General features: G+C 35.4%; 1 protein-coding gene and 1 pseudogene across 1 annotated transcript in view; both read right to left on the bottom strand.

Moving 5' to 3' along the window:
* Window positions 1-21406, bottom strand: part of CSMD3 (CUB and Sushi multiple domains 3) — a 1056828-nt gene that overhangs the window by 763837 nt on the left and 271585 nt on the right. The gene's annotated exons all lie outside the window — the stretch shown is intronic.
* Window positions 2605-2906, bottom strand: LOC143686453 (nuclear envelope phosphatase-regulatory subunit 1 pseudogene; annotated as a pseudogene).

Genomic DNA, 21406 nt, shown 5'->3' on the forward strand with positions numbered 1-21406 from the left:
GAACTGACTAAAAATATTGAATAGTTAGGTTGAACCCAGACGTCATCTTTTCCCATTTCATAATTTTTAGATTAATTGAAGGTAAAAGACATTGCAAATGGTGAAATGGTGTATATCCACTCAATTTGGTTTAGCTCCTAAATTTTCAGTCAGTTTTCCTCATTCTAAGCGTAGCAGCATACACCTACTTACGTATTAACAACCGGATTTTAAAAGCTGTACCTTCAACCCTAAACAGGCCTCTTATTTCAACATCTCTACGATAGAAATTTAACATCTTTAGATATTCTCAGACTTAAGTGTGCACATTTTCAAATCAAGAGCATCAATGATCTGTTCCTCCAGATACCACATACATGTAAACTGTTTTATAAGGAAAAGGTAAAATATTATAAAGATTATTATATGAAAACAAGTGCTTAAAAACAATATGGCCGACAACCCCCACCTCCAGCGCCTGCGGGCCCTGCCCAGCCCCCACCTCCAACCTCAGAAGACCAGCATGCCGCACCTTCCAGAAAGAGTAGAGACATCACACCTGTTCAGAAACAGCATTGTACCAAAATCCTGGGGATCACAGAAAGATACAAAGGCAAGAAGCAGCTTCCCGGACTGGTAAAACCAAGCTTCTTGTAGCTGGTCGCGTCAACGTAAGTGAACTAATGAAAATGATTTGCAGCTGAACGCTACTCAGGCCTTCGCCTTGATGGGGAATCGACGCAGCACGGTGAGCATTTCCTCTCTGATTTCTGAAGTGTGTGTGTAAGAAAATTAAGCTTTAGTTTTCACACAGGATGGCTCAGGAAGGGGCTGCAGGACAGCTCAAACTAGTCTTGCAGGCAGGGAAGGAGAGAGAGCTGGGACATAACCTAGAATTGTCACCAAATAGGTAGAAGCAAGTTTAAATAAGTAATGGTCAGGGCCATTGAAATGCAAAGCATAATCAAAAGGGGAACCTTCGGTGGGAAGTTTGAATTAGTTAGACTATCCAGATAGGCTGTCACCTCTGGAGTATCCAATCAGCGGAGAAATAGGGGAGGGGACTGCAGGTTAGGCTTAGGAGATAAGTATTACTGCTTTGGGCTCCTCAGCGTGCCAGCCACCATTTCTTGGCTAGGTGCCCGTTCTTTCTTTCTTTCTTTTTTTTTTTTTTTTAATATATAAAGTGTTTATTTTTATGCACATATTTACCTGAAAAATTTACAGAAAACAAAACAATGCTGAAAATATAGAGTACCCTCTGAAGACTTCTTAGGAGCAGAGGGTTTACTGCTGCAGGTCAAAGAATAATTTTCTATATGTGAAAGCCAAGATAGACACATTTAAGTTAAATGGCAGCCTTGTTAAAAAGTTTTTGTTCTTTTATTGGATTTTCAGCTTTATGTTAAATGAAATTTAAAAGACTGCTCATGAAGTAAGTTAAACCGTTTCAAAATCTTCCAATAAACAGGTAAAGAGGCACCTCCAGTAGTTTAAAATAGTTACTACAATCCCAACAGTTTAATTTTAAGGGCTCTAATAGCACATGTGGCTATTATGCATACTTAGTATGTCATTAACACTCTCTATATAGTGAGAATTGTAGACTTTAGTTTGCGACCCCTCTCCCTGTTTTCCTTGTGATGGAGCGTGATGCTCTATTACATCTGAGCAATAGTAAAGTAATAGCATGTCTACGACTGTATAAAATCCAATTATCTAAAATAATATGACTATCAATACCCAGACAATGCATAATTTATAACTGAACTTGTATATTCAGAAGCCTTTGGAGCGTCCTTAAAATTATTAAAAATATATATAAACTGTATTTAGCATGAAATGAAACCAAGGAACTGAAAAATATAACCACAATAGTGGTTGAAGTTCAGTATCCAGCTTAACAAAATTATTTCTCAAAACATTTATAATTTCTTACTACATAATAGAGATGAGTATTCCTCAGTCTAAGCTCAATCCAATGTTTTTCCTGCAGTATGATTAAGAGAGGAGTGCAAGAATGAAAGGCACAGCTGTACACAATAGCTGGTTTAAAGAGCCGTGGAGATGTCAAGCAGATGTTCCTAAAATACTGGTGCAGGAGAACAAAGTTTACACAACCTTTCCCTCTTTGTTTAACATTGGCATTGATTTTCTATTTACAGTAGTTTGCAAAAATACATTATAAAAACTGAATGAGGGCGGGCCACGGTGGCTCAGCAGGCAGAGTTCTTGCCTATTATGCCAGTGACCAGGTTGGATTCCCAGTGCCCGCCCATACAAAAAAAAAAAAAAAAAAAAAAGAAAAACTGGAATGAGGTTCTACTTCTAAGTTTAACTTAGTAACATACATACATACTTCATCTGCAAAAATATTTGCAGGCTCTGAAGCACTAAAGTGACACTAATACTGCCACACAGGTAATCAAAGGAACCAAAAGCACTGATAACATGAATCATTATCATCGAGATAATCTGGGTAAATACTGCACACTTCTTGGCAGTTGTTGCTTTGACCTTCAAATATCCAACTGGAAAAAGTAAAAGGAATCCTCTATGGCTTTTTGCTATATCACTTATTTGAAAAAAGGCTGTTTTAGGTCCCATAATAGTGAGTGCAGACTGTTATTGAACATGGGGCCTAGGTTTCAAAATTAGTTTTCCTGTATCACCCAAGACATATTATACACTGCTAACACAGTTCTTCATCAAGAGGCTACAATTGATGGTGCAACTACTCTCTTCCTATTCCAGCAAAGAACAAGCCTATTAGAGTCATGCAGCTAATGGTAAAAATTAGATGATTCCACAAAGGTGTGAAGAAGGACACTTCTCCAACGTCCAGTGACAGGTGGCAAACAATGAATATATTCCGTAAGTCTCGTCTCAAAAGCCCTGAGACCTTCCACCCGCTCCAGTGAGATCATGTCAGGCGGTAGCTCTGGTCACCGCCTGGGTCCGACCACACCCTAGCTCCACGCCGCCCCCCACCCCTTCCCGGCCCACAGCGCCCAGGCGCCAGTTCTTGCAAGGTCATGAATAAATTCTTTTCTTCTCCACAACAGGGTGAGCATTTATTCTCTTTCAGGTACGGCGTTCTTTCTAACATGTGAAAGCGAGAAGAAAGGAGATGGATTCTGGTACATGGTATATGCCTCGCAGGTGACATTTGTATTGATATTGTCTGGGTAAGGTTGACAGATGCATCTATTCTAGAATTTTTTTAAACCCTTACACCAAGACAAAAAAAAAGGGGGGGGGGGTGTTTGGTGGATCGGATGTCAGTGAAACAGTAGTGTCTCCACCTAGGGGTTTTAGGAAGTTGTTTTTGTATTTTGAGCAGAAAAACTGAGGTCCAAATGAGCACGTTCAAAACCATATCATTTCACCAAGGGCATCCTGTCTTCACAGTTTTTAAGTTTTAAAATAAAATATTTTACATCTCATGTTGCCAATAAAAAAGACCTTCAAGTTATTTTAATGCACTTTTTTTCCCAAATAGGAACTTGCAATTCCAGCAGTAACTTAAAGGCGTTCACAGAGATGGGATCTTCTCTAGGTTCACAGAACCTGCCAACGTTTTAGAGAAAGGTTTCCATTCATCTAGAGAATTCTCCATAGAGGATCTTTAAGTATGTTGTCAAGCATAATCCCCCAGAGAATCATTTGCCATGATAGTTGGACAAAGCAGGGTACATGGTGGGGTGAGGGTGTATAAAAACAATTCTGACTCTGAACTGCCATCATTCCTGATTCCTAATAAGAGATATGCTACGTCAGGTCTCCTGTAGCATTAGAAAGCTTGATAAAACACCAAGCTGCTAAGTCTTTGGTTTGTTGTCTAGACAATTAAATGCAGAAAATCGCCACAGCTTTATAGGAATCTTGAGTAACTTAGAATTTTGGCCTAACTTCTAAAAAGGCCCAAGAGAAAAGAAGGAGGGACATTTCTTATTTTAAATTTTCTCTGAGAACTCCAACTAGCAACTGATTTCATAAAAAACAAGCAGTTGTATAATGTTCATTAGGACAGTGGTGGAAATAAACTCAAGCATTAAAATTCAGATGTGCTCCTTCTACCTTTTAGCTTAAAGCTATAGTTAATTCCTCTTATCTGTTAAAGTGTGTGATTAAAATATGTTATTAAATTTGTCTCACATTTTTAAGAGTACTTATCACTGTTTAGGTGAATCTACCATCAAAATTCCCGCACTCTTAAACGCCTGTCAGTTGTGAAGAAAATGTAGAAAAGAACAAATATTAACGTCAAGAATTAACCGTTTTCCAAATCCCACTTAGAATATGTGACTTGAGACTTCCTGCTACTTGCATGGGGTTTAGTAACTTGTAATTTCATGGGACTATCATAGAACGATCTCAGTGATGTCTGTTTAGACAGCCTGTGTAGCAGTTCACATTCGATTCTGCATATTTATGTGTGTGCCCAATGCCTGTGACTCTTAGTGGGAGCGGCTTGCCCTCGTGGTGGGGAGAGCAGTCTTACTCCCGGGGGACACGTTTACCCAGCTCGAAGGGATCCAGATCTTTCTCACCTCCTCCCACCCTGTGTCTGCTCACACATTGCTCACTTTGAATATGCATATTTTTACCATATTATATAAATTCTCAATTAGCCTGTCTTGTTTAGATGACATATGTCATTATATCTGACATTCTTGTAACTACTGTGTGATCAATAAGATTCCTATAAGAAATACTGCTCAAAAAAAATGCAAAAAAAGAGAGAGAGAATATGTTGGTAGACCTGGGAAAGGTACATCTCAACCCAACTCCACTTCCCTCTCCCCCCCTCACCTCTTCCAAAATACCAAAAAAACAAAAAGAAAAAAGTTTAGAACATAGTTGCTTTAAACAAAGCAAAACCTCTCTATTTCACTTCTGGATTCCCATATTTATAAATAAATATCTAAATAAATATGTTAAAACTTGGGGGTGCACAGGTTAGTTCAGTGGCGGAATTCTCACCAGCCATGCGGGAGACCCAGGTTCGATTCCTCGTGCATGTATTTCCCAAAACAAACAAACAAGCAAACGAACAAAATAAAATAAACAGCAAACAAATTCAACAAATGGTGCTGCAATAACAGGATACTGAATGGAAAAAGAATGAAATATGACCCCACAATATAGCATGTAAAAAAAAAACTTACAGTACTTAAGTATTATTTATATAGGCTATTAAAATATTCACAAATTCCCTGGTTTTCTCAACTAAAATATTGAAGCAGATATTTTAGCAACTGAACTACTTGTATTTTTTACCAGGTTGATAATAATAATAATAATAATAAACAATGTTTTTGAGTGCTGTTTACTGCGCATATTATTGCAAGAATATATATTTTATTTAATTGCAAAAATACTACTATGTAATGTGAAATACAATGATGTAGACATTGTTATTATTATAGGTTCTGTGAAGTACAGGTGATGCTCATTATTGATGGATTCTGTATTTGTGACTCCACCTACTCACTAAATACATTGGTAGTCACAAAATCAATATTCCACTCATTTTCAGCTTTATTTGTGGCATGTGAGGAACAGCAAAAAGGCTGAGTTGCCTGCTGCCCATGTTTCCAGTTGAGGTGGAAGAAGGTGATATGCTCTGCCATCTTTATATAACTCTTATACTCTAAATAAGTGTCCTTCTGGTACATATTTAGTACCATGTTCTTCTCATTTTTATGCTTTTTTTTTCCAGTGATTTTGATGTTTAAAATGTCCCATAAACATGGCAGTGATGTACTGTCTGATGATCTTCAGCAAAAGAAGGCTTGTGAGGAACATTATGGAGAAAGCATGTAGGTAAGCTTCTTTCAGGCATGAGTTAGCGTTGATGGCCATGAGACCAACGTTAATGAATTAACAACTAATTTAATGGGTTCTCATTAAACTGCCTCACAATGTAATTTATGATGCAACTTGCTTAAATCTATACTCAAGACTTTGTTTTAATGTGACTCTAAAATGTTCTGAAGGCTCATGAAATTTCAATGGAATCAATGCGTGTAAATTTCAGGAGGAAGCAAAAGATATAAGGTGTCTTTAAAAAGAAACACACATAAACAAAGGATATGTCCTGATCAATTGAAGAAATATTTTGATCAGAGTTTCACAGACACTTAACCCTGTATTGCCCAAGGAGCGATGATCCACTGTATCCTAACTCAATGTTTGCTAAAACTTTGGGAATGATGACAATCAGCTGAATGTACAATTATAGATGTATGATATAACTATTTTATAAATGGGAAGCAATCAGCCTTTTTCTTGGAATTACATTTTATTCCAGTCATTCTAAAGAGAGGTATATTACAGTTTATAGTGGCATAATCCAGTATGTATTGAAAATATCATTTAACTCATTTGCCATTTAGTAGTTTAAGGAGTAGTCTTATATTCAGATCTTAGAATACTTGAAATACCTAATACTTATGTGTAGCATTCAATTCAATTATTTCACTGTACATGTTCAATTTTTTAAATTTAAATTTTTTATTTTGGTACTTTTGTTTTCCTTCTAATTATGTTACTGTCAACACTGGGTTCTCTGAACAATACAAGGTAAGTGAGATGTGACTTATGTTGTTTTATTTCTTATAATAGTTTCAGTGATTTTTTTTTTTCTGCAATGAATCTGCAAGCGGCTCTGGTTTTAGTATCTTGTACTACATTGAAGATTTTATGACACAATTATATTTTTATTTGAAAAATATGAAATAATTGGCTTCCTTTAAAGGACATGGCTATAATTATCCTTTTTTACTATAGACCTTGTGTTTTGTCTTTTTTTTTTTTGTATGCAGTATGGAGGAGGCCACATTTCATTCTTTTTCCTTGTGATTATCCCCTTATTGTAGCACCATTTGCTGAATTTTTGTTTGTTTGGTTTTTTATGTGTTTATTGGCTTGTTTGTTGTTTGCTTGGGAAGTGCATGGGGTCAAGAATCTAACCCAGGCCTCTCACATGGCAGGCAGAATTCTACCACCGAACTACCTTTGCATGCCCTAGACCTTGTACTTTAATATTGAATACAAAGTTCCCAAACTCCAATATTGTGTTACATTTGCTTGGAAGATCAGGCAATTGACTCATTAGTCAGGGAAAAACACAATAGCAAAACAAAAGAGAAATTGGAATTTATGTTGTATTACATTCCCAGCAAGAAATGCAGGTGTGCTCAGGGATACTTTTGAACATAATGTAAAATGGGACTGTTATACAGAGTTGGGGGAGAGAAAGAAAAAATGGAAATTGTGGAAGATATGAGAGATAGATTTCCATAATGCCCATACTCCCTATAGAGTTTGATGTCCCCCTTCAAAAAAATGGGGTTGCGTGGCATAATGAGAGCAGGTGCTGAGGACTGTTAAGGGACAAAGCCATTTCTATCTATAACCAAGCACAAAAGGAAGCCAGCAGGCAAGGATGTACACAGAGACTCTGAGACAAAGCACAGTGGCCAAAAAACAGATTGGGTGCAAGAGGAGGGGATGGAGAATGACCAGCACACTTGCTGATGTGTTTATTGTTTATTTAAAGATAAAGAGGAAAGACCATCTAGTGACAACAGCAGAAAACCAGAGTCCCCATATTGAACATATTTATTTTAGGACATTTAGAGGCACACATACTGACACAATCCACCTAAGAAGCATCACAAAAGGATAAAGAATGCATATATTAAGGTTGTTTAACCTAAACAAAGAAGCCATTCACCAGATAATTACCAAGTGCCTTCTGTATGTCAAGTAGTGAACAAAACAGACACCATTCCAGCTCTTTCATTCTAGAAATGAAAATGAGCATTACAGAAAGGTAAACAACAAAGCTGTCAAATCTGTGCATAATGAAGTAGGGAAGAATGAAAGTTGGACAGACAAGGGACTCATGGCTTAGTAATCTTTTCCATCTCTTATTCTCCTGGTGAAGGGGAAGGACATTGCCAAGGGGCGCATTCCCTCGCCCACAGCACCTGGCGACTCCTGGAAGTGTCTACATGGTCCTTGCAGAACTGGACTCTCATAAAGGGAATTAACTGAAGAGCCTCTGAAGCAGGAGCAACTCAGAGGCCAGGATGAAGTCCTCTCCTTCCCAACATGCTGCATGCATTTGTCTCTGCATTCTCACCCGTGAGTAGGGCTTCAAACTGGCAAAATTAATAATAGTTAGAATCTTTTTATTACTGTTTTTTTTTCCTTTTTTAGGTATTCATTTTTCTTCATGCCTTTTTATCTTCTTATACATTTTTAAACCTAATAGTTACGATTATGACAAACTGGAAATGAATTCTTTCTTCAGCTGGATATGACAGTTTCTCAAGAGTACTCTAAACATACTTTGAAAAACAGAATGATTTTAAAACTGTTGTGTTGTTATTGTTGAAATGTTTCATGGTATAAAGATTTTTAAGTTACTTTAAATAACTAATGCCCACCAAATAAATTACGTAGTGTGTTAGATTCAGTTGTCAACTTGGCCAGGTGACATACCTAGTTTTGTTGCTGCGGACATAAGCCAATGGTACGTGAACCTCATCTGTTGTTAGTTACATCTGCAGTCGGCTAAGAGGCGTGTCTGCTGCAATGAGTGATGTTTGACTTAATTGGCTGGTGCTTAAATGAGAGAGTGCAAGGTACCACAGCCTAAGCAGCTCAGCATACCTCATCTCAGCACTAGCAGCTCAGCCCAGGCCTTTGGAGATGCAGAAAGAAGTCACCCCGGGGAAAGTTGTTGGAACCCAAGGGCCTGGAGAGAAGGCCAGCAGAGACCATCCTGTGCCTTCCACATAAGAAAGAACCTCAGTGGAATGTTAGCTGCCTTTTCTCTGAAGAACTAACAAAATAAATTCCCTTTTATTAAAAGCCAGTCTGTCTCTGGTGTGTTGCATTCTGACAGCTAGCAAACTAGAACACGTAGTAAAAAAACAACATATTTTTCCTTCTATCAATTTGAGTGAAAGATAATGCATATGTTTATAAATTGGAATATGGACATTTATATTTATTTATAGTTAGAATTAATTATTTGTGCCTATATTTTTGTTATATAACCAAATTTCAGAAAATGTTCAATAAGAAGAAATGGATTGTTTACCTAATTTTTAAAGAAAGTTAAATTGTGGTATAAAATTAGCTTATGAGTCATGAGGGATATAATCATAAAAAACAACTTATAATTTATGTACAATCAGGCGCTGATACATTCAGCACCAAGGTTTTAATTAGATAAAGCATCAGCTATGGTGCTGACCACCTCCTCAGTATACTGAACACATTCCCCTTACTTGTCATGCCTTTCATGCACCTTAATGGTGCATTTGTCTTTTGGGAAGGGCAGAAAGTAGAAAATCACATTGATGGATTTATATGGGTGAGGAGAGCAGGACGTGCTATTTGAGGTGAAAGTAAGTGAAGAAAAAGCATGTCAGACAGATTTAAATGAAAAATGGGAGACTGCAGAACTGGATGGAGAATTTGCAACAAAATTAAAAAAAGAAAAGAAAATGCACCTGTATTCCAAAATGAAGTCTCAAAAAATATATTGTAGTACTTCCCCTTTACTTTATTAACAATGAATGATTTCACTCAACATTCTTTTGTGAATTTCAATTGGAGGTACTGGAGGAAGACAATAGGCACATGAAGTGGTAATACCACCTGAGGACGTAAGTGGTATAAACAGCATAGAGAGTGACAGAGACAGGTACAGGGATCAGGGACAGGCCTCTCTGATAATGGTCTCAAGGTGGTGAAAGCCTGAGCCATATAGTTATCTGAGGTGTGGCAGATTGGCTAAACCTTGAGTGGGATTCTGAGTGGCAGGGGAAATGGAGTGACTGAGAAAAGTAATCTCATGAGAGATGACATTAGAGAGATAGCAATAGGCAAGATTGTGTAGGACTTTGCAGGGTTATTGTATTTGTTTTGGGTTTTAATTCTTCCTGAAGTAGAAAGACTTTGAAAGGTTTTCAGTAGAGGAGCATCAGATTTGTATTTGCGTTTTCAAAAGATTGCTCTGGCTGATATGTTGAAGACAGAGAATAGGGTTGCTGCGGATGACAGGGCCAGGTGAGCGTTATGGGAAGAGTAAGTGATAGATGGTAATGTAGGATGGGGACAGAATCGGCGTCAGGCAGATGGGTAGAGGGGTGGCTCTCTGATTTAGCTGAGGAGAGAGCCAACAGTGTGCTATCAAATTGGATTTGGGGTGTGTGAAAAAAGAAAGGGTCAAAGATTACTCCAAATTTTTGTTCTAAGCAGCTGGAGTGCCCTAAACTGTGATGAGGAAGATTGTAGGAGGGGGAGATTAGGAAGAAAATTACCGGAGCTGAGTAGTGAACACACTAATTTTGCAATGCTTGTTAGAAATCCAGTGGAACGTTCAAATACACTGTTGAATATATTCACCAGCAATGTATAACATATACATATGTGGCATTTCAACCCATGTTTCTAGATAAAGTTAGGAGAAACCAATAACTAGCTCTTCTTCTGGATTCCTTCCCCAAGGTCAACCCAAGAGGAGCATTAGAGAGAAAACTGGAAGGAGAAAACCTTGAGAAAGTTTTCTCTGAAAATGAAATGTTTGGGTCCTGTCTGGACCCTTTCCATGTGTTTGGAGATGGTGTGATCTGGAAGCAGGATGAAGCCAAGTTTGTGTGTGAAAAAATATATACAAGAAAGGAAATGTGGGAAGTATGATTTCATTACCCGCCTTGAGAAGTCGGTGTTCTGTGTCCGCCTTCCTCTCCCCAGTCTGCCTCTTCGACCTCTGGTACAAACGAAGCCCTGGGAGAAACAGGTAAAGCCCCCTGGCCTCGGGAAGGTTTAGGCTCCATTCCAAAAGGGTTGGGATTAAACACACTTAAGCTGATTTTGAAACCTTATTGTTTTGTTAGCAGTATGTAGGAAGCATTTTTACATTAAGTGTATAGAACTCTGTTATTTTTACTCCTAGTTTTTTGATTTTTCATGTCTTTTTTTTTCTAGAAAAGATATGTATTTATATTGGTATTTTTTCATTGTGATTTTGAATGCCAGTGTATTCAGAAATTAAATTAATTTTCATGTGTAGTCCTATGATTTTTTCTGCTTCCATTAGATGCATTTAATTTTAAAAACATATGTGATATATCTTTATGCAAAGTAGGAGGTGTGGTAAATATTAAACTTTTCCTATAAATACCATGTGAAAATACTCTATTTTGCATTTTCTTAAAATACCTCTTTTATCAGATCCTAAGATTCAATATATACAAGTATTTCTGCTTTGTTCCATTGGTCTCCTCTACTTTCACATGTACCTCCCACACTGTGTCAGTGATTGCATATCTTTATACTTCTATTTTCATGACTGACAGGCAAGTCTATCCACACCATTATTATATTTTTGAAAACTTTTAGTTTTTCCATTTGTATTTGTTTCCAGGATTGTTGTTACAATTTCTGAAGGTTTTTGGAGTTGTTGATTAGGATTTATAGTACACTCCTTTGGGAGGAATTAACAGTCTAGAACAAAGCTCAGTGTAATTAGTAATGGGTAGGGCAGAATCACAAATCAATCAGGATAGATTCTGTGACCAATCAGAACAGACACCAGCTGGCTAAAAAAGCATGAGCCTGATGCTCTGTGATTCCACTCATCTTTGTCTTTTTTATCACTCAGTGAAATTACAGTTTTCTTCATAGCTCCTGCACATTACTTTTTAGGGTAACAACTCTTAATTTTACATTTTGGAGAGATTGCTGTTTTACCCTCATAATGTTAACTAAGTGCTTGTTACTTCTCTGACTTTTGTGTATTTATGTTTAGTCAGTTTTCTGCTGCCTCTTACTAACTCTATCGTTCTTTATTTAATTCCCCTGGTTTTTTCTGGATTCATGTCTCCTTGCTTAAAAAATTCCAGTTTCTTATCTTGTGTTTTCAACCAGAACTTCTAGAACAATGTTAAATAGCACGTATGATCTCAAATAGAGATAAAGGAATATAGTGGAACTGGGAATATTTAATTGAATATGTGAGGAGAAAGAAATGAAAATAAGACTAATGAAGAAAAATATTAGAGACCATGCAGCCAGTTGGAACTTACAGTTGCTTCACCTGATCTTGCTTCTGGAACAGTGCCTATTACATTGTAGACACACAATCAATCCTGTTAGTGAATACATGAATAACCGTTGTTGTTTTTTATTTTATTTTGACTCTATTATCATTCATAGCCTAGAACTATGGTTCACAACTCAACTGTTGAGAGACATTGTGCAGACATAATTGCACAGCATGCTGCAAAGTGATTTTTTTTACTACTAATAATATGTCAATGTTTTAAAAGAGTTTCCTTCACATGAAACATAATGGGTTCTTACTCACTTGTTTGCTTTCTTGAGTAGCAAAAAAAAAAAAAGATGTTGGCATTAGCACTCATGCTTTGGGATGAGCACCTAACTGTGAATGTATCAACTCAAATGTGTCCCACCTGAACCACTAAAGTTCAGAAGCCACTGATTTGCACCATCTGCTCCTTCCTCTTCTTCCCCTTCTCCCTCCCTTTTTAGTCATATTCCAGTCTCGAGTTGCTGACCAAAGAACCCTTTTATTCTATTGTGCTGTTGTTTATGCTGTTGTCTCTTTTCTGAAATGCTGTTCCTGGCCTTCTGGCTTGATGAATCGCTACTTATCTTTCAAGAGTCAACTCAGATATCACTTCCCTGTGAAACACGTCTTCCTTCTTGAGCTATTACCACAAAATCATTTAAGTATGTTTGCATGCCTTACCATTCCTTGAGGGCAGAGAATCAAAGTCCAGTACAAAATTAAGTATTATCATTCCCAAAATCTGGTTTGAATAAAGGAGCTAAAACAACACTTAAGACACTTCTACCATCTTGTTTGGATCTCTGCCTATACCTCCTAAAGAACTTAATCAAACTCATACCTGCAAATACCAGTTATTCAATCTTTCCCAACACAATTCCTTCCATAGACTTGTAGAGTTATAAATAATTCTAGTCATTTCAATAAAATTTCTCACATTATTGCCGATGTTTTTGTCCTAACACAATCTTTGGGATCATTTGGAATACGTCTAACTCTTTTTTCACAGGTACGCCTTCAAATATGTAAAGGCAGCTGGTATATATACTACTAAAATCTGTTTCTACTCTAATCTATGATCCATAAATTAAAGTCATTGATCCTGTTCCTCTAATTCAAACAAACAAAAAATTAAATATTACTTAAGGCAATTATGAATCTGCCAATCTGAATAAATTATATTAATTATATAGTTTACCATAAAGATTTCTTCTGTCATATGAACTGAAACTAGATATCGGGAGCTTGGTGTGTGATTCAGAGACACATACCTCTTTTAATATGGAAAAACAGAACTATTTACATGTTCTCATCATGCTAAAATTCAACTTAACCACATATCACCAGCATGAAACACTGAGCACATCACTTTAATTTCAGTAAAAAAAAAAAAAAAAAAAAGTTTTAATAAAAAAAAGATAAATGTTTGAAAAATTGAGTTTTGACTGCAAGTTTAGAAAAAAGACATCTTCTTTTAACAAGTTTATTTTTTTAAGGATTTTTCTTAGTTTTAGACCAAAACATCTGGAGAAATTGCAAATGATAATAATTACTTTTGTCTGCCTTTAAACGAATGAATGGACTTGATTTTCAATGTTTTACAAACAAAACTTTTCTTGAGGAAATTCTAAGAAAGAATTTTTGGGAACTTAGAACATTTTAACTGTTACTTCCATTACTTTGTACAACTTGTACATTAAATACTCTCATTGCTCACCCAGCCAGCTTCTTCAGGTCTGCTGAGATGCCATTGTCTCCGTTAGGCTGACTCTGCCTAACCTATGTTAGATTGTTACACCTCCCTATCCTTTGCCCTTTTATATTTTTTCCCCTCATTACTTAACTTTCTAGTAAATTTTACCTTACAGACTTTAATTACTCATTTATTGTGTTTATTGGAGGCTTCCTTCTCAACTGAAATGTAAAGTTCATGAGGTAGGGATTTTTGGTTGTTTTGTTCACTGATATATCCTCAAATCTAGAACAGTTCTGGGACAGAGAAGTCATTTATTAAATATTTTGGAATAAATTAACCCTAGTTGTTTGTTTTGGTGGAAGTCAAAAACAGAAGGGCTAATTGACTGCTTATAGCAAAAACAACTATAGAGAGCCCCAGTACGATCTTTGCTAAATCTTGTGGCAATGTTTCTGAACAATTAAGGTTTTGGTGGGTTTTTTTCTTCCTTTCTTTTTTTTTTTTAGTCTATTTTAAAATTTACCATAATGAAAAGCTTAAAGTGTTGAACAATTAAATTAAATCACAGCTTTATGTTCACCAAATTGAGGATAAACCTGAAATGCAAGTTTCCCATGCTGACAATCAAGTAAGAATCCTAGAAACTTAAATGAGTTTTAGTTATTGCAGGAATTATGAAATTATTTAGAGGATTTAACTTCTAATTTTTTTAGAGGCCTGAATTTCTTTAGAGCATTGTTATAGAACATTAGAATAAATCATTGATTAATGGTCAATAATCAACATAGGTCTGGTGTGTCACAAGTAACTTGATAGGTACAACCGCATTGCACAAGGCCAATAACCCAATGCAACAAATCCAGATGATTTCACAATATTGTTTTAGGATACTTCCATGATTTTATCTGAAGTTAGGTTGATCTCTCATTAAGTTTTCTTGCTCTTTTTTTTAAAAAAAAATTCATGTTAACCCTGTGTGCCAAAAGAGAACAGACTTCTTTAGGAAATAAGGCAACTTTCAAATAATGACCAGTTGTGGATCATGTACTGTAACAGTCTGATGTAACTACAATTCTTAATGGCAGAAATGTGTGGGTAGTCAACACTTAATGGTTTAGAAGTCTCTGATAAAAGTCCGCTTTCATTCTGGCTTCTATCCATGTGTGAACTCTCCAAAATTATCAAGGACACTGACAGCAGCAAGCCAAGAGCTTGGGAGCCTTTATCCCAGGTGTCCATGACCACAGTCTTTGATTTTTCACTTTTCTGCCAAAACAATGTGGTTGGGAACTCTGATATGTGAATTAGTTGTGCTAATAGTAATGAACCATCTAATTTATGCTCGATACACAATTGTTCTCTACATAATTTGACAGTCCAACTGATAAGAATGTTTATTTTCCAAGGAGAGGAAACATGCACAGTCACTCTCCTAACAAAGCAGATTAATAAATATGAAGATCATAGAAATAAAACGGCAGCCTATACTCACCGAATTTACATGTCATGTTTTATATAGACAATTCAATTATACAAAGTTTTAAAAATAAGCAGGAGTTGATGCTAGCACATGTTTAAAATGAGCTTACAAAAGAATGCAACAGTTGCTATTTGGAACACTTCTTTCCTGTTGATAATCCATGTCAGTTGTGAGTGAGGAGAATGTTTACTGCGATTATGGTATATGTTTCAGAAAGCATCACACCATTTTACTTAGGAAATGCTTCATTGTGTTATTAATGCCCAGCTTCACAGTTTATCTCAACTCTAAAGGCCTAAATTGATGTTCCCGTGAGAGGATTTTTTTTGACACAATCGGTTATTGCTGGAGGAAATAAAAACAGTGATGCTTCATTAAGGAAATTACCCTCTATTAATATGTATATCAAGTAATTTAAAATATGCATTTCTAAAATTGTTAAAAATGAGTTTTATACACCCTATAAGGTATACATCTGGGTAATAACATATATATCTGCCGTTTATCCTTTCATAATTTGATGTAATAAATGTATACATATTTATATATGTATATATATGAATTGTATAAATATGATTTCATCATGGTATGTATTTGATTAATAACACAATGAAAAGAAAAATATTGATTTATTCTGTAAGCTTTTAAATGTATCATATTTAAGATGTGAAGAAATATTGTTCAGAACATATTTGTATTCTACACTGCATAGTCAGTTACCTAGGGAAATAAATTATGTATGGTTGGTGATCTGATTTATAAGCTTGTCAGCAGAGTTCAGAGGCAATGTATCAGAAACAAAAAGTCTGTCACATCTTAAGTAAGAAAATGGCATTAAAGAATTAGCTAACTCTTCCAGTGGTGTAAAAATCATACATGTCAAAGTAAGAATAAGTTCATATCAAGTGCAACAAAATAGTAATGGAAATTAAAGAAAAGAAACATTTAAAAATTTATATTTGTATGTATCTATACATTTATCTTGCGCTTTAGAATCTGAAAGAATGTTTTTAGAGTCATGACTTGTGCCCAGTAGTAACTTTTCTTGAATGTGGTTCTGTAAGAGTAAATTCAGTTTAAATAAATATGCATAAAGAGGAAACTTTAAGTGCAAAGTATTAAGCATGTAAAGCAATCTACGCATCTCATGTATATCAAAACAGTACCTATATATATCATTTGCATATGTATATGCATATATGGCATACATATATGTGTATAAATATATACATATACATTTATATTACTATGCATTCTCATTTTTAGCAATTTAAAATTCTCCATTAAAGTGAAGCTTCCAGATCTAGTAACAGCAATGTAATATTTGGTGGGAGAAATGGGGTGAAAAAGGAGTTATAAATTAGGAATATTTCCAGACTGTCATCTTCCAATTTAATTTGAACAATTTAGCAAATATTTAACATTAAAAGTGAAAAATATTCTGTTTTCCTACAATATACTGAAAATGTGGTGATTCTTTTGAAGCTGATGCTTTGCTATGGAAATGTTACATTTTTTCTTATATTGAAAAGCAGACTGTTGATTGCATTAGTAAATGTCTATTCTGAGTAATTTTATTCCACTCACTGCTTCCAGTGAAAACAGCTCACAGTTTGGATAGATACATTATTGTCCATTCTTTTTGTGATTTTTAAAGGAGATAATTTTACTACCAAACTTGCTGGTGTCTCAAAAATTAGTGCCTTGAAAATTTGTCGAAGTATGATGCACACACACAAACACACACACACACACACACATATATACATTTCAAGTCTTTCCATTGTATTAAAAATATAGCCTTCTATAGACAGACTGCATTATTTTTTCATGTTATAGAAATGCAGTATTTTAAATGTTCTATATGCTGACTTAAATTTTACTGTCTCATTGTATCTTCTTCTGTTACTCAGCTTTCAAAAAAATTAAAAACCTATACATAGAATATATAAATAGGTTTATCCCTCCCAACTATGTGCTTATCATACACTGTAATTATTATTATTTTTATTATTTTTGCATGGGCAGGCTCTGGGAATTGTACCCAGGTCTCTGGCATGGCAGGCAAGAATTCTGCTACTGAGCCATTGTTGCCCACCCCATACACTGTAATTATATATTTGAATAATTTTAAGAATCCATGTTTAACTTCAGTGAAAAATTCTGCACTTGGGATAAACACACAGTGGACCACTTTGGCCACTCAACTGTATTATAAGTTTTTGAAGGTCACATTTTCATTTGCAATTCTTCACAGTGCTTAGCGCCAGAACCTAGCAGGTGCTCAGTAAATGGGGGCTGAATTGCATTAAATGTCAACACCTAACCTTCAATAAAAAAAAACATCACTTTTTTCTATCAAAGAAAAGAGCAAATGTGACAAGGTGATGTGTCAATAACCTCGTATGGGAGAAGAGAATTTTTTAAGGACTTCACTCTAAACTTACCTTTATTTTAACATTACAGTGAATTTGGAGATCTGTCTCTGGTACTGTTCCAGCTCAATTCAAGCCTGAGACCAAAGAACACACCACGCAAAAAGTTCCCCATGAGTTTAATTAGGGACTTGCTTACAGGAGACAGTTCTTTCCCAATGGTGGCCGGCTCGGAAGCGGATATCAGTGATCCATAAAAACAAGAGGAAGGGAAAGTCTTCTATAACATAGCCTCGCAAGACCTGGTCACAAAGAAGCCTCAGCTGAGTCTCGTGAAAGTTGATGACCAGCAGTGATGAGGCTCATTGACCTTTACCTCTTCAATTCTTTCCCCATAGGTTTCCATCTGTGCCACATTATTTAAATGACTTTTGTCCTTGCTACTCATGTATTCTCCAACTCCTTCCATGAGATAACTTTTTGAAATTTTCACTTTCTATATATCACCTTTTCTGTAATGGCTTCCCTGACCATTCTACTTAAAATATCATCTCCTTGCATTGCATATCTCCTCTCCTACTTTATATTCCTTCATAAACTTATCAGGAGAGCATTTTGTATATTTTACTTTGTTAATTATCTGCTTCCTGAAGATGATAGTGTAACTTATATACAAAATCTGCTCTAATCTCCATTGACAGTTCCTTGTAAAAGGGCAATAAACTGAATTCCACCTTTGCCAAATTCCCTTCTGATCTTCCTAATATTGAATCCCTCAGGAACATCAACTCAATTTGTCATGTCCTCTTCCAGAAGAACTCTGCAGGTTCCTTATCATTCCATATTGCCTTGATTTTCTTTTGCCCCATTAGACATTCATTTTAATGTCATTTAATGGCTCCTTCTCCCTCTATAAAATGTCTCAATGCAGAGTCCTAATAGTTAAGTTTATTCTTCATGCAAGTGATCTCACTAGAATATCATCCATATGTTGACCACTCCTAAGTATTTATCTACAATTCCAAGTTTTCTCTTGAGCTTCAGACTTATGTATAACCCTAATGTGAACTATATTTTCAAATAACTTTTCTACATCCTGTTACTGCAAAAGCAGATTAAAATGAGTACAAAGGTCATCTAAATTCCATGTTCTAAGTTGCATGTTGTTTTTTTTTTTCTAAGTTCCATGTCTTAAGTTCCATTTTCAGAGCAAGACTTGATAAGAACTATCTTCTTATCTATATAAAAGGGCTAGGTAGGGAAAGAGAAAGATTTCTTAGTGTGTTGCACTCCCTACTTTTGCATATCTCTGTGGGAGAGGCAAGACATTCAGAACTGTAGTTTCCCAAATTAGGTGTTCTGAAAGAATTTCTCCTGCTATGTGTAGTTGAGCCTTATCAAATGCCATGTAAAGACAAAAGCACACAAGAAGTGTTATATAAAGGTAGACATCTGGGTGGAGAGGATATGAAGAGAGAGCAGGAAAACACAGATAAGTAATTAATTATGAGGCTCCCAAGAACCTCAAGATGGGTGATGCAGAGTGGTCCTAAAAGAGTTATCCAGATGATTAAGAGCAAAACACCTTCAAACGTCTGTGGGGGCCGGGGAAGAAGGCATCTCATTTCTGAGGCTCCTCCACAACTTAAATCCAGAGCAGAGGACACAGTGGACGGCAGGATGCATTGCTTTGACTAAGAATATGCAAGTAGCAGGTGCCATCAGTGTAGATATTTAGTTTACGCATGAGCCCACGCTGAAGTTATCAAAAATTAACTAATCCCAATGTCAGAAAAAAAAGCTTCAGTGGCAACAGAAACTGAGGCAATATCCTGATTGCCATGTGGCAGTGCAAAAACAACAGAGACTAAAGCCAGCCAGTCATATATGTTCATGTATGTGTTACTTGTTTCTCAAAATGTTATTCAAATTAAATTTACAGATTATTTACTTTACATCTCCACTTGGATTTCATGCAGGTTCTTAAACTCAGTAAGTTCAAGTCAGAACTTTTGATGCCCCTCCCCAAATGCTCTTTCCCTATTCTTTTGCGTCATATCAAATGGTGCCTTCATCTACCAGTTCCTCAAACACTTAAGAGTCAGGTTTAAATTAATTCTTCTCATTCACAAAAGTTCCAACCATTTGCATATACTGTTTCTCTGCCTCCAAAATGCAACCTGATTTTTTTTTTTTCCATTTTTCTTCATTGTTGCTCCTATCTTAGTAGCTGGGTCCTCACAGTCTCATCTAGACATTACAATAGTCTCTCCTAATTTTATTGAGTGCTCTTAAAAATGCTCTTTACCCAGTAGCTAGTGCTAAACAGGTTACACTCTTGCTTAACTTCCCATTGGAGAACAGTATGGATTCCTTACTCAAACATTAAAAGACCTAGAATTTCTGGCATTTATCCACTCTCCTCCTCCATCTCATATAAAGCAACTCTGCCTTCATTACTCTGTAGCCAAATTATCTCTTTTTCCTTAAACTTGAGAAGCTCTTTGGTCCCTTCTCACTTGCAATTTCCTAAACTTGGATTGCCCTTCTGCCAGATAGTATTCTCATGTAATCTCATCTTTTTGGTGTCAAGTTAAATTTTTCTGCTCAGAGAATTCTACTGCATTGTTTAACCAAGTTAGGCCCTCTTCCATTCTATCACACTATGCTATTTCAATAATGATAATGATATTTTTCAGCTTCTAAATTATTTTGCTTATTTATACATTTACTTATTTTGAAACCCCTACACCTAAAATATCAGATCCATGCAAGCAGAGGCATCAGCTGGCCTTTCCTCCAACATATCTTAGAACAACAGAATAATACAGAGTTCAATTTAAACAAAATTCTAAAAATTTGACTGCTATTCTCTTTTAGTCAAAAAAATATATCTCAATCAGGTGTTCCATGTGACACCATTGTGAAAACTTTTAGAGTTGAAAAGTTACTGAAAGATGGATTTCGGACATCTCAAAAATATTAATGGAATTAAAATTTTGGTCAAATATTATATCTATTATTAACTACATCACAAATTTAGAAAACACACAATGATGTTATGATTCTATAATTTCATTATAAATAATAAGATAATTTTCAGCTCCAAATAAGATTTATAGATATTGAATAAAATATTTACCCATAACACTACAATATTTCATAGTTAAAATGGAAAGTTTCCTTTTTTTAATTCTATCCTCTTCTGTAGATAGATATTGGCTTCAAAACATCTACCACTTTTAGAAACAATGAGATAAAAAGAATTTAGATGTACACCAAAGTTAGATGTACAGATATGAAACTTTGCTTTTTTTTAAGAAAACAATGATCATCTTGATTAATAGCCGAAGTATTGGTCTAGATTGTAGTACATATTTCTTCGACATGTCTTAAATAAACAGTGAAATAGAATTTCCCTAAAACATTTTTGCTTTTCCTACTATAAGATCACTAAAGTATCAGCTATTTTTATCTATTAAGCAGAATTTATTATTAGAAAGGGAGTTTTAAAAAATTAACCTCATTGGTCTTGATAAAATGAAATATTTTATTATGTTAATGTTTTAATTAAAATATTAAAATTCCACAGAAATTTCACATATGTAGGTATGTAACATTTTAAAAATAAGCCATATTACATTTTTCAGCATGAAAATTTTGAGAATCATGATCTGCTAACCTTTGTTTATTACTCTTATTTTTAATTACTAAATTATTTTCTGCCATATATTAACCAGTTTGGAACATCAATA

This window comes from Tamandua tetradactyla, chromosome 6 (assembly GCF_023851605.1).
Source record: "Tamandua tetradactyla isolate mTamTet1 chromosome 6, mTamTet1.pri, whole genome shotgun sequence".
In the NCBI taxonomy this organism is placed as follows: domain Eukaryota; kingdom Metazoa; phylum Chordata; class Mammalia; order Pilosa; family Myrmecophagidae; genus Tamandua; species Tamandua tetradactyla.